At 37.7% G+C, this 13,700-nt stretch overlaps 1 long non-coding RNA gene across 1 annotated transcript; it reads right to left on the minus strand.

Annotated features, from left to right (window-relative positions):
• Positions 1–6,349: 6,349 nt before the first annotated feature.
• On the minus strand, positions 6,350–11,947 carry LOC117599003 (uncharacterized). The gene is made up of 3 exons (XR_004579431.1): positions 11,856–11,947; positions 7,732–7,930; positions 6,350–6,458 (listed from the first exon to the last, which is right to left on the minus strand). It is a non-coding gene; the product is annotated as an uncharacterized LOC117599003 (long non-coding RNA).
• Between the last annotated feature and the right edge of the window lie 1,753 nt (positions 11,948–13,700).

Below are 13,700 nucleotides of genomic sequence, written 5' to 3' on the forward strand. Positions count from 1 at the left end.
TTTCAGCTATAATTCAAGGGGTTTAACAAAAATACTGCATTAACTATTTAGGAATTACAGCCATTTTTCTTACATAGTACGTCCATTTTCACAGGCTCAAAAGTAATTGGACAAACTAACAGTTATCAGTATAAGGATTTTTTTTTTTATTTTCACTTATTGACAAACAAGAACATATACCAGAACCAGAATAGAACCAGAAAGAAAAAAAGTCAGATTAGGCAAATTATGAGCTGAGATTTTGTGCTTAATCAAGCACGAATCATCCTTTAAAAAATGACCTCTTTTAAATTGGTTGGTAGATGCTCCAGCACTGGCCTCCATGTCTGTTCAAACATGGCACTATCTCCCCTAACCACGGCAGTTAGCCTCTCCATGGGCAGAACTCAAAAGATCTCTTGATACCAGAGTGAGAGTGAAGGGGGTCTAAACTGAATCCATTGAATTAAAATACATTTTCTAGCAAGTAGCAACAGCTTATCAAAGAGTAAAAACCGACTAGCACTTAAAGTAATCTGTTTTGGGGAGAGACCGAGAAAAAAGGACCCAGGGTCCTTATTAAATGTCAGTTTAAGAATTTCACCCATCTTCTGTGCCACCCCAACCCAAAACTTTGTAATTGCTGAACAATGCATATAAGTGCCAATTTTCCTCTGGTATATATTACATAATGGTGAGTGGTTTCTATCAGTCTTGTTTAGAATAAGTAAGGTAGTGTAGAGTCTAAGAAGTATTTTGTACTGAGTTTCAGCCAGTCTATTACAAGCAAATATTCCTCTGATCAGTTTAACTGGATCTACCCAGTCATCATCAATGTACTCAGCACTAAGACCTTTCTTCCCAGCATGCCAGATATGATCAATACCACTGGATTCCATTGAGTAAAAAAGCAAGTAAACTTTTGAGATACGATGTTTTTCAATTTCAGCAAGAAAAGATCTATGTTGAAGTACACTGGCATATCACCGGGAGGTTTAGGAGCAATGAAATTAATAAAATGGCAAATCTGAAGGTATCCCCCAAAATATCCACATTCAAACTCAAATTGTTCCTGTAGTTGGTTAAATGTCATCAAGGTGATGTCTTGGTACAGATCACCTATCATTCTGATCCCCTTTCCATGCCATTTATGAACACCAGGGAGAAAATCTCTATTTTGATTTAATGGTGTCAGGCCTGGTAGTAAGCCCCTTCTCCCTGCAAATTTCATTAGGCCTTCCACACCTTAACAGTGTTGATCAGGATAAGGTTATCTTATTTCAGGCAGGGATTTGGGACCCCTACTGCTTGTAAGTAAACTTAATAAGAATATGGCATCACTGCCCACTCATCAACACAGGGCTAAGAGTCTAAAAGAGAACGCATTCATGTCCAGATTGTAAGGGTATGGCAAGCCCAGCTGTAAAACCTTATGTTAGATAAGGCCCCCCTTTCTACCAGTAATTGTAGGATCTTCATCCGTACTCTTGGTTTTTTCTCCTGCCAAATAAATTTAGGAAAAGTTTTTATGTGTTAAGGGCATAGACACTTCCAATAAGCACTCTTTCTCTGAAAAGCTGGCCTAAAATTAAAACATAACGTCCTCCTGCGTCTTTTGTTATATCTTCAACCCTGAAATTTAGCTTCTTGTGTATTAAGACCACTGCCACCCTACTGTGAGTGTTAAAAGAAGAGCAGAAGACCTGACCAACCCATCCCCGTCTAAGCTTCATATGTTCTACATCAGTCAAAACGCAATCTAAGCCTGTTCCCTTTTAAGATAAGAAATCATTTTTTGTTTCATAATTACATGTTAACCCCCTTAACATTTAATAAGACAATTTTAATATCACTCATATTCCCCTATTAAAAGTGTTATGAGTAGGCTGCATAGAGGCAAACAGCTGGGTCTTAGCTCCAGAAAGGGCATGGTAGGAACAGAGAAAGCATCATAGGTATTTTCACAGTTCTTGTTACACACACACACACACAAAAAACAGATTTCAAGGTTATTAACTGTGAACGACAATAACATAAAAAGAAAAAAGAAACAGGCTGCCAACCAGCAAACATGCAGAAAATGTTTTGAAATATTTCAGGGCCAATGACACTAAGAGGTGTAAGGGTGATGCCCAAAAAGATGATCAATAGGAAAATATTCAACATCTTTCAACAACCCAACCCTGCATCTCCAACTTCTGAGATACCACAAAAAATAAGACAGATTTATTAATTTAGAAAACAGTTTGACCATTAAAATATTTACAGTCTTCATAAGATTTCCCACTGCAGTACTAATGTTCTTGTGGTAATCATTTATATTCAGCAAAGGGACCTAGAACAGGAATTGTTCCACTAGGAGCAACAGCAATATGATATATGACAGCAACATACTCTAATTTCAGTACCGTACATGAAGCTCTAGCATCATAGGTTTAAGGCAAACCATTCAGAAAAGCTTGGGCATCCCATGGGCAGTGAAATGAACGTCTCTCACCCTCATGTGTGTCTCTACACTTCAGAATTCATCCTGCTACTTCTATCAGCAATCACATCATCAATAAACACCAGTGACCCAGTACCATTGGCAGTCATACATGCCCATGCCATAACACTGCCTCCATGTTTGATAGACGATGTGGTATGCTTTGGATCATGAGCCCTTCCTTTTCTTCTCCATACTCTTCTCTTCCAATCATTCTGGTACAAGTTAATCCTAGTTTCATCTGTCCAAAGAATCTTGTTCCAAAACTTTGGCCTTTCTGTTCTTGAGTGTTACAAGTGGTTTGCATCTTGAGATAAACCCTCTGTATTTACATTCATGAAAGGCTTTTGGTGTAAAAGGTTAAAAAAAAAAAAAAGAGGTAAAAAGGCTATTGCAGTCTAAAAGTGTCCCAGAAACACATAAAACTATCTCTAAAAGTGACACTGTCTATAAGCACTGTGTTAGAATGCCAGTAGGTTTTACATAGCTTTTCTTTAATATGCATTGCACCATACAATGATCTCCACAATCTATCCAAGCTAATAGCAGTGCAGTTAAAATCTCCACCCACAATTAAAACTTCATTATCATTACAGGAACCAATCACAGTGCTTAACCTGTATAAAAACAGCATCCTCTCTACACCTAGAGTAAGAGCATACACACATATAACAACAAAAACCTCATTCTCAAAACATGCTCTCACTCTTAGAAATCTTCCTTTTAAAACTTCTTCAACATTATAAAACTGTGGAATAAAAGACTCAGAGAACAAAAAAGCAACACCACCACTAAGAAAAGTATTGTGATTTAAAAACACACACTCCACTCCACTCACTCGCCCAGTCCGAGGAGTTCCCTGTGTCGCTGTGAGTTACTTGTGGGAAAGTAACATCAGCTTGCTTCTGTTTCAGCAGTTCATAAAGAATTTCTCTTTTCTTACAATATCTAGCTCCATTTATATTTAATGTTACTGTGGTGATTTCACTCATTGTTAGGTAATAGATAAGGGACAATTTAATGCTTATTTAATACATTCTTATTAAAGCAGGGCTAAGCGATCTAGGTTTTGCCTTCATAACCATGTATTTGTTTAAGGTTGGTCACCATCATTTTTAAGCAGTAAATCTCAACATCTGCAAAGGCTGAATGCAGAATTCTTTCCTTGCTGAAGAAAAACCCCTTCACAACATCTAGCCAAGTCAAGAACACTCTTGAGGGGGTAGGTGTAACATGACTGATCAAAAAGCTGTATACAAGCACACATTTCCGGACCAGACTGAACTAATTTGACTTATATTGGTAGCTGTAATGATTGTATTTAACAGTTTTTAATATAACAGTATTTATGGTAGTTCAAATACCCATAACACAATTCTCCTCATTGAGTTGAGTGTTTTAATACATATGGTATGTTATGTTGCAGTAATTTTGTAATTCCACTTATTTTGTGGGTTGACTTTACGCAATGTCATGTGACGTCCATTTGACATCACTAGAATTCCCATAACGCAATTCTCCTCATTGAGGCAAGCGTTTTGATGTGTGACAAGGCTGAAGTAGTTTGGTGATTAGACTCAGTTTGTGGCCTGTTGGGTCCTGCTACTGATTTCTCAATGAGTGTGACTTATTTTTCCTGCAAAATTTCCATAAGAGGTCTACTCCCTAAGAGGTACGAGAGGATATGTGAAACGAGCATGTCAGCCAAACGACATCCGAGCTGTGACCCTATTCATTCTTTATGGGCAGAAAACATATGATTTTATTCGGTTCGAACATCTTAAGTCTGATCACTTATAAAAGTCGTAACACACCTCATTCATGTCCATAGCACAAACGGTGTGGGAAGAGTTATGTGCCAAAGTTTTGTCAGGAAGTAAGAATAATAATAACTAGATAGATAAAGTTTGTCATTACAAACTTTGATGTTGGCATAACAAAGCCAGTCTGAAAGTTTCAAATAGTTATCAGTTTGAAATCTGAAGGTAATGTGCAGTTTTAAGAAGGAAAGACAGACAGATAGATAGGTTGCCAATACTTGTAGAGTTCATTGATAGATAGATAGATAGATAGATAGATAGATAGATAGATAGATAGATAGATAGATAGATAGAGTGCCAACAGTTGTACAGTTGAGTGGATAGATAGATAGAGTGCAAATACTTGTAGAGTTGATTAGATAGATAGATCGAAAGGGCCAATAGATAGATAGATAGATAGATAGATAGATAGATATTCAATTTTATTTGTATAGTGCTTTTAACAATGGACATTGTCACAAAGGGAAGTAAGGAAGTAAGACTAATAATAACTAGATAGGTAAAGTTTGTCATTACAAACTTTGATGTTGGCATAACAAAGCCAGTCTGAAAGTTTCAAATAGTTATCAGTTTGAAATCTGAAGGTAATGTGCAGTTTTAAGAAGGAAAGACAGAAAGATAGATAGGTTGCCAATACTTGTAGAGTTGATTAGATAGATAGATAGATAGATAGATAGATAGGGTGCCAATACTTGTAGAGTTGATTAGATAGATAGATAGATAGATAGATAGGGTGCCAATACTTGTAGAATTGATTAGATAGATAGATAGATAGATAGATAGATAGGGTTTTCAGCCTAGACGTGAAGACTGTGAGACTGTGTCTGATCACACTAATTGGAAGGCTGTTCCATAACTGTGGGGCTTTGTAAGAGAAAGCTCTGCCCCCTGCTGTAGCCTTCTCTGTTAGAGGTACCAACAAGTAGTCTGCACCTTTTGATCAAAGTAGTAGAGGCACATCATAAAAGACCAAAGTCTTTTTGCTCAGGTACTGCGGTGCAAGACCATTCAGTGCTTTGTAGGTCAATAGAAGTATTCTATAATCAATGTGAAATCTGATTGGGAGCCAGTGCAGGGTGGATAAGATAGGGGTAATGTGGTTATATCTTATGGTTCAAGCTGGTGTCTCTCATCTGGCTTAGTTGAAACATACAACTGTGTGTCATAAGCATAACAGTGGAAGCTAACACCATGTTCATGAATAATTTTACCCAGAGGCAGCATATTAGACTTGATACAACACCTTAACACCAACTTAATATAGTGGTATCAAAAGCTGCACTAAGGTCAAGCAGCACAAGCAAGGAAACACAACCCTGATCAGAGGCCTGTAGTAGGTCATTTACCACTCTAACCAGTGCTGTCTCTGTGCTATGATGAGGCCTTAATCCTGACTGATACATTTCATGAATATTATTCCTACGTAGGTATGAGCATAACTGCTGTGCTACAACCTTTTCTAGAATCTTGGTGATAAAGGGGAGGTTTGATATTGGCCTATAGTTGGACAGCTGACAGGGTCGAGGTCAGGTTTTTTAATCAGGGGCTTGATAACTGCTAGTTTAAAAGATTTAGGTACATAGCCAAATCTAATGGAAGAAATGATAAATAGATAGATAGATAGATAGGGTGCAAATACTTGTACAGTCGATTAGATAGGGTGCCAATACTTCTAGAGTTGATTAGATAGATAGGGTGCCAATACTTCTAGAGTTGGATAGATAACTAGATAGCTAGGGTGCCAATACCTCTAGAGATAGATAGATAGATAGATAGATAGATTGATAGATAGATAGATTTTACATTTACATTTACATTTACATTTATTCATTTAGTAGATGCTTTTATCCAAAACGACTTACAAATGAGGAAATACAAGCAAGCAATATATCAAGCAGAGAACAATACAAGTAGTGCGACCATACAGTAGATTGCAAAGATTGTGACAAAAGGAGGATAAAGGTGGAGGCAGTGAGGGGGTAAGGGAAGAGAAAGAGAAAACTGGATAAAGAAATGGTGAGAGGTTGGGAGAGGAGTAATAAGATTTTGTGTGGCGCAGTTACCTGTGAGGATGAGGACGAGCTGTTTGCCAGCTTTATGAGTTGCTGGGGTGGGAAGCTGCTTCAGTTCAAACGTAGGTAGAAAAGCAAGAATGTCAGCTGCTTGTGGCTTATCTAGACAGGGACAGTAAATGGTAACATCTTGAAATTCAAAGGAAGTGTTGGAGCAAGAGGGAGAGAGTGATATACACCAATCAGCCATAACATTAAAACCACTGACAGGTGAAGTGAATAACATTGATTATCTTGTTACAGTGGTACCTGTCAAGGGGTAGGATATATTAGGCAGCAAGTGAACACTCAGTTCTCGAAGTTGATGTGTTAGAAGCAGGAAAAATGGGAAAGTGTTGGATCTGAGTGACTTTGACAAGGGCCAAATTGTGATGGCTAGACTGGGTCAGAGCAGTCTTGTGGGTGAATTTCCCGGTATGCAGTGGTTAGTACCTATCAAAAGTGGTCCATGGAAAAACAACCAGTGAGCTGGGAACAGAGTCATGGGCACCCAAGGCTCACTGATGCTCATGGGGAGCAAAGGCTAGCCCATCTGGTCTAATCCCACAGAACAGCTACGGTAGCAAAAAATGCTGAAAAAGTTAATGCTGGCTTAGATAGAAAGATGTCAGAACACACAGTGCATTGCAGCTTGCTGCGTATGGGACTGTATAACTGCAGACCGGTCAGAGTGCCCATGCTGATCCCTGTCCACCACTGAAAGCACCTACAATGGTCATGTGAATGGAAGAAGGTGGCCTGTTCTGAATCACATTTTCTTGTCCATTATGTGGACCGCTGGGTGTGTCTGCATTGCTTACTTGGGGAAGAGATGGCACCAGGATGCACTATGGGAAGAAGTCAAGACAGCAGAGCCAGTGTGATGCTCTTGGCAATGTTCTGCTGGGAAACCCTGGGTCGTGGCATTCATGTGGATATTACTTTGACCCGTACCACCTACCTAAACATTGTTTCAGACCAGGTACACCCCTTCATGGCAACGGTATTCCCTAAAGGTAGTGGCCTCTTTCAGCAGGATAGTGCGCCCTGCCACACTGCAAAAATTGTTCAGAAACGTTTAAGGAACATGACAAAGAGTTCAAGGTGTTGACTTGGCCTCCAAATTCCCCAGATCTCAATCTGATTGAGCATCTGTTGGATGTGCTGGAAAACAAGCTCGATCCATGGAGGTCCCACCTCACAACTTACAGGACTTAAAGGATCTGCTGCGAACGTCTTGGTGCCAGATGCCACAGCACACCTTCAGAGATCTTGTGGGGTCCATGCCCCAATGGGTCAGAGCTGTTTTGGTGGCACAAGGGGGACCTACACAATATTAGGCAGGTGGTTTTAACATTATGGCTGATCAATTTCCATGGTTTGGAGAGAAGCAAACCTGTGGTGTGGGAGAAGTTGAAATTGGAGGCCAGGGCATCGGGTGTTGCAGTGTTCTCTCTTTGCATCCAGGTCTCATTCAGAGCCAGCAAACTGAGGTTGGAGTGGGTGGCAAAGGCAGGAATGAAATCAGCCTTGTTGACGGCTGATTGGCAGTTCCATAGCTCGATTGAGAACGAGAAGGAGTCTGCTGAGGCCGCCTGCAGAGAGTGTAGGTTATCTAAATTGTGTACTTTTCTATGATCGTGCTGTGGCCTGCACCTATGGTAAATAACAGGGATGAAATGATGACTCTTGTTAATGTGTTAACAGATAAAGAGTGGGAGAAAATGGGTGGAGAGACAAAGAAAGTGCTACTTAGTAGATTGAATGGTGTCTTGTCTGTCTCCTTGCTCGGTGGAGCAGGTAGACTTGAAGGTCTTACGCAAGCTTGTTCTTCACATGATGAGGGCTTCACATGAAGCCTGACATTTCCAAGTTCTAAAGCACTGTGGTGGGGGTGCTTCTCAGCTGAGCACGCCTCTTTAATTACCAAAACAATTTTTAAAACCATGGACGAGCGACTCCTGGCCGAAATTACATCACTTATCTTGGTGTCAATATCGCTACCAAACTGTCAGACCTGCATAACTCAATTTTAATACATTACTGAACACCATAAATAATGATCTCCAATGATGGATAAATTTTTCGCCCTCTCTCTTTAGAAGAATAGCATCCATAAAAAAGACGATACTACCCAAAATAAATTACTTATTTTAAATGTTTCCAGCTCACCCTCCCCCTTCCTAGTTCAAATTACTAAGCACCAGTACACCAAGACAAATTCTTTGTACATGTAAATCTACGATACTTGGCAATAAAGATTATTCTAATTCTGATTCAAATCACTCAACTCCAGTATCACTAAATTTTATTGGAAAAGCAAACCTCCCAGAATCGAATTAACCACCCTACAAAGACCCAAATATCATGGAAGACTTGATGCCCCAAACTTTCAACAATATTACTTCACTAACCAAATATATAATCAAATAGATAAAACCCATTTGGACAAATGAGATATGGCTAGATACTGAACAAGCACTATGCAAAGAAATCAGAATCCCAAATCTACTATTCATCACCACAGCAATCAAACACCACCCCTACTTCAATGACTGCAGCCAATGATTGCAGCAACTTTGACAGCTTGGTGGAAATTTTATAAAACTATAAATTCTCCACTCCAGCTGACCAAACACACTCTCATATGGCACAACCCTGACTTCTCAAACTTCTCACTAGCCTGCACCTGATACAATACTGTAACAACTGAGGCTGATATCCATTCAGCCATCTACCAGAGGGAGCCCTCTCCCGAATACTGATGTACTTCTTCTTCTATGCCTACTTCCTGTTTGGCACATGTATTTCAGGGCCTAGCTCACCTGTATTCATTGCGAAGTATTGTCAGCTTACCACTGCCTTACTGAGCGTTTCTTCATTGCCTATTGTTTGTTTCTTGTTTCATGATCTTTGTGCCTGACTTCTGGATTACGTCTTTTGGATTAATGCTTTGTTTTGTTTGCCTGGTTGGACTGCCTCTCACGTTACCGGACTTTTGCTTGACTCAACGACCACGCCTCTTTGCCTCATTGTTTGGAGTTATTTGCTGCTTCTGTTTAATAAACTCTCTTACAAATACAAAATAATCCATAGTACCCAGAACACAGGTCATAGCATGTATAAAATGGACTATGGGGAATTTGACACCTGCATGCAGTGCAAATACATTTTACGATTACATACATGCCATATGGGACTGCACACCAGTTAAGCACTTCTGGAAACAAATCACTAAGGAAATATCTAGTTTGCTAAATCACACTATGTCTCCCCTTCACTCTGACTAGGGGATGCATCTGGGATCAACATCACAAAGGAAAACACAACAGTTCTTCTTACAGCACTAACCCTCACCAAGAAAACCACACTAAGAAACTGGAAATTAAGGAATAACATTAATATCACACATTGGAAAATCTACTACATAGCAATGGAAAAACTCTCTGCCTTAATCAAAAATGAAACGACCAAATTTAACTCTATTTGGATACCACTCAACACCTACATACACCAGGGAATCACTTTGCAATAGCTAACAATACTGTCCCTACAGACAAACCACATAACCAAAGCCATAACACACATCTCAAGCATAATACTCACAAACACATGCCATTAATACACGGAACATTCACAGAAGCCAAAGTTGGTGTTATACATGTTAATTAACTCAACTGACATACCAACTACTACACTTTGCACATCACCTCCATACCCCTCCTCCACCAACCATCCTCATGTCATGTCTACTGTCCTGTCTGTTACATCCTACACCCACCACTCACCCATACTATCCCTTAAATACAAAGTACAACACATCTACAAATGTATGAAGTAAAATAAATAAAGTCTCAACAGTCCCCCAAGGGGGGTGGGGGAGAGGCAATAAATAAATAAATAAAATTTTTGGTGTTTATTTTTGGAATCTGCAGCAATTAGCTGTCTGGGTGGTACTTATATTTCCATTTGGGGCAACTGGAGGTTATGGGGTCAGGGCATTTATTTTTTGGTTTGGGAGATTTAGCATTTACTGGTATATTTATTTTGGGTTTTGGATGTATTTAGCAATCTAGTATTGTATTTTTGTGTGTATGGACAATTAGCCATCATTAGGGTAATTATCTTTGAAGGCTGGGGCAATTCACAGTTGTGGGGGCATTTATCTTTGGGCTTTGGGGCAAGTAAAGGTCAGAGGGATATTTATTTTTGGTTTGGGACAAAAAGCAGTCAGGTGGTATTTAAAGTTGTGTTTGGGGCAATTAGAGATCACGGGAATAATTTTTTTGGGTTTTGGGGCAATTAAAAGGAAGGGTGATACTTATTTCTGGGTTTGGGATAATTACAGTTTAATTAAGTATTTATATTTGGCTTTTGGGGCATTTAACAGTCCCAGTGTTATTTATTTTTGGGTTTTGGGGGAATTAGCAGCAGTCAGGGTGGTATTTATATTTACCTGTGGTCATGTGGGTATTATTTTTTTGGGTTTGGGGCATTAATCATTGAGGGGTATATTTATTTGGGGGTTTGGGTGTATTTAGCAGTCATAGGGGATTTCTGGGTTTGAGGCAGTTAGCAGTCAGGGAGCAATAATATTTGAGCTTTGGGGCAATTAGACGACGGGGGCATATTTTTGGGTTTTATGGCAATTAGCAGGCATACAGGGGAATTATTTATATAGTTGCACTATCCACTGTCACCCAGATAAAGATAATATGTTCCCTTTTGAGTCTAGTTCCTCTCAAGGTTTCTTCCTCATACAGTCTCAGGGAGTTCTTCCTTGCCACCGTCGCCTCTGGCTTGCTAATTAGGGATACATTTATAAATGTATAAATTTAAAATTTATATCCTGAATTTATATTTTTCTGTAAAGCTGCTTTGTGACAATGTCCATTGTTAAAAGCGCTATACAAATAATTGAACTGAAAAGTGGCATTTACATGTAAGCAGACAAACACAGGATTACTTTTGGGGAGAAAGGCCTGTGTCAGTGTGCAGGGCCGCGCACCAGCGGAGAGACTGACCCTTGACATTCCAGAACGCTTAACTGACAGCCAGTTTGTGTATTATTATTGGCCGCCTATTACAATATCCTTGTACCATCTGATTTTTGTCCCTACAAACATAAGGAATTAAATTTGTGCCAAAGGTACTGAACGTAAATTTTCAAGAAACGAATAAAAATATACAATTAGAAAGAAGAAAAAAACTCTGAAACTGAAAACAGTGAACTCGGTGGCAAAAGTTTAACATGGTCTTCAAATAAACAGCATTCTTTGTTAACAGTTTTCTAAGCTTCTTTTTCGCTTTTCATGGTTTATGAATGCGCTACCAGAGTTTACGCGAATCCATAACTATTAACATTAAATGACATGCTAAATAAATTTATAAACTCAATTTTTTTTCCGGAATTTATATAGCCGATTACCGTGGTAAAGTTGGTTTTATATTGTAATTCACTGCACATTCGAGATTCTCAAGAAATAAACAGACAAAAGGACAAAATGTGTATTTTCTTACTCTTTAGTGGACTGAGAACCAAGTACAACTGAATATATGTTTGCATTTTCTCCCGTTAAAGCCAGCTGAAGCTAAACTTTCAGAAACGCAGGTCATCGGAGATTTATAGTAATGGGGTCAGTAAGGGACCGTTTAAAAAGTGCATGACATGGGCGACTGTGTAAGATTCTACCAAAATTATAGTTGTCTAATTCGCAGATTATCTAACGTTTTGCAGTGTTAGGATACAGTATGGATATAGTATTTATTTATTTTTTATAGCATATATTTTATTAATGATTATTAATGATACACATTTTTAAATGAATGATTACGCATATGAACCTATTATGGGACATAAAACCCAGGGTTAGTCTTTAAAAAAAAAAAAACGAAAAAAGAAAGAAAAAAGCAAGCATTTTTAGTGCTAATTTTTTTCTGTAAACAAATAGAAATTAAACTCAACAAATATTATGATTCAGACTACAATATGCTTCATTCTTCTTATCAAAGACAGAACTAAATTTTGAAAATAATCAAGGTTTTTTGTTTAACAAAAAGAAATATAATTAAAATTCAATAACTTGTAGGAGCTACACATGTAAAACCAAATGTACTATGGTACAGTTCATTATTGCTATCAACTACAGCAAATAAAATTTAAAAACTCATTTTTTTATTGTTTTAATTAATTATTATTTTAAAAGAAAATTAATCAAAATTCAAAAACTTTTTGCTTGTAGGAGTAATACATGTAAAACCACTATGCACTATGATAGTCGATTATTCCTATCAACCGCAGCAAATAGATAAAGCTCAGGTTTTATTATGCTTTTTTATTTTTCAAAAAGAAAGATAATTTAAATTCAATAACTTTTTGACTGTAGGAGTTACACATATAAAACTAAATGCATATAAAACTATGATATAGTCTGTTATTGCTACTAACTATACAAATAGACTTTAAAAACTCAATTTTTAATTTTTTTTATTAGAATGTTATTACTTATTATTATTTTGAAAAAAGAAAAAGAATTAAAATTCAATAACTTTTTGCTTGTAGGTGTTAGAGATGTAAAACCAAATGCACTATGATACAGTCTATTATTCCTACCAACTACAGAAAATAGATTTTAAAAACTGAGTTTTTTTTTTATTTTAATGTTTTTTTTTTATTTTGCGAAAAAAGAAAAATAATTAAAATTCTTTTTTAAAAATCGATTTACTGTAGTTGATAATAATAGACTACATAGTGATTATAGTTTCACCTGTGTTTTCTTTAAAAAAATTAAAAACTGAGTTCTTAAAATCTATGTGCTGTACTTGGTATGAATAATAGACTGTATCATAGTGCATTTGGTTTTACATGTGTAACTCCTACAGTCAAAAAGTTATTTTCTCTTTTTAAAATTATTTATTTATTCATTTATTTATTGCTAATTTTATTAAATTGAGTTGTGTCTTTCATAGAAAGAGTGGATTATAATATTGTGAATCATGTGTTTGCAAACTCATATCATTTGTTATTCTTACTGTAATGAATGCTGGGGATGCTGCTCTTTTGTCTGGCTTTGACCCCGCCTACTTGAGCTTTTACACAGCGCGATCTCTTCCCATTGACGGAAGGCAGAGACTGATTGAACTCACCTGGAGGCAGGGGCGCCGCTAGGGTTTCTGGGCCCCCTGGCTAATTTGTACTCCAGGCCCCAAGGCCCCATCCCCCAATTATCTTATCTTCTTTCCACATGATCTTCTTCACTCAAGGCATGAGTGGTTACAGTGTTTGTTTCTGACACAGAAGGGAGAGTTTATAGGTAAAGGAACATCTTATACGAGAACAAGGAAATGTATTATTATTATTATTAT

Source organism: Pangasianodon hypophthalmus, chromosome 13 (assembly GCF_027358585.1).
Source record: "Pangasianodon hypophthalmus isolate fPanHyp1 chromosome 13, fPanHyp1.pri, whole genome shotgun sequence".
Taxonomy (NCBI): domain Eukaryota; kingdom Metazoa; phylum Chordata; class Actinopteri; order Siluriformes; family Pangasiidae; genus Pangasianodon; species Pangasianodon hypophthalmus.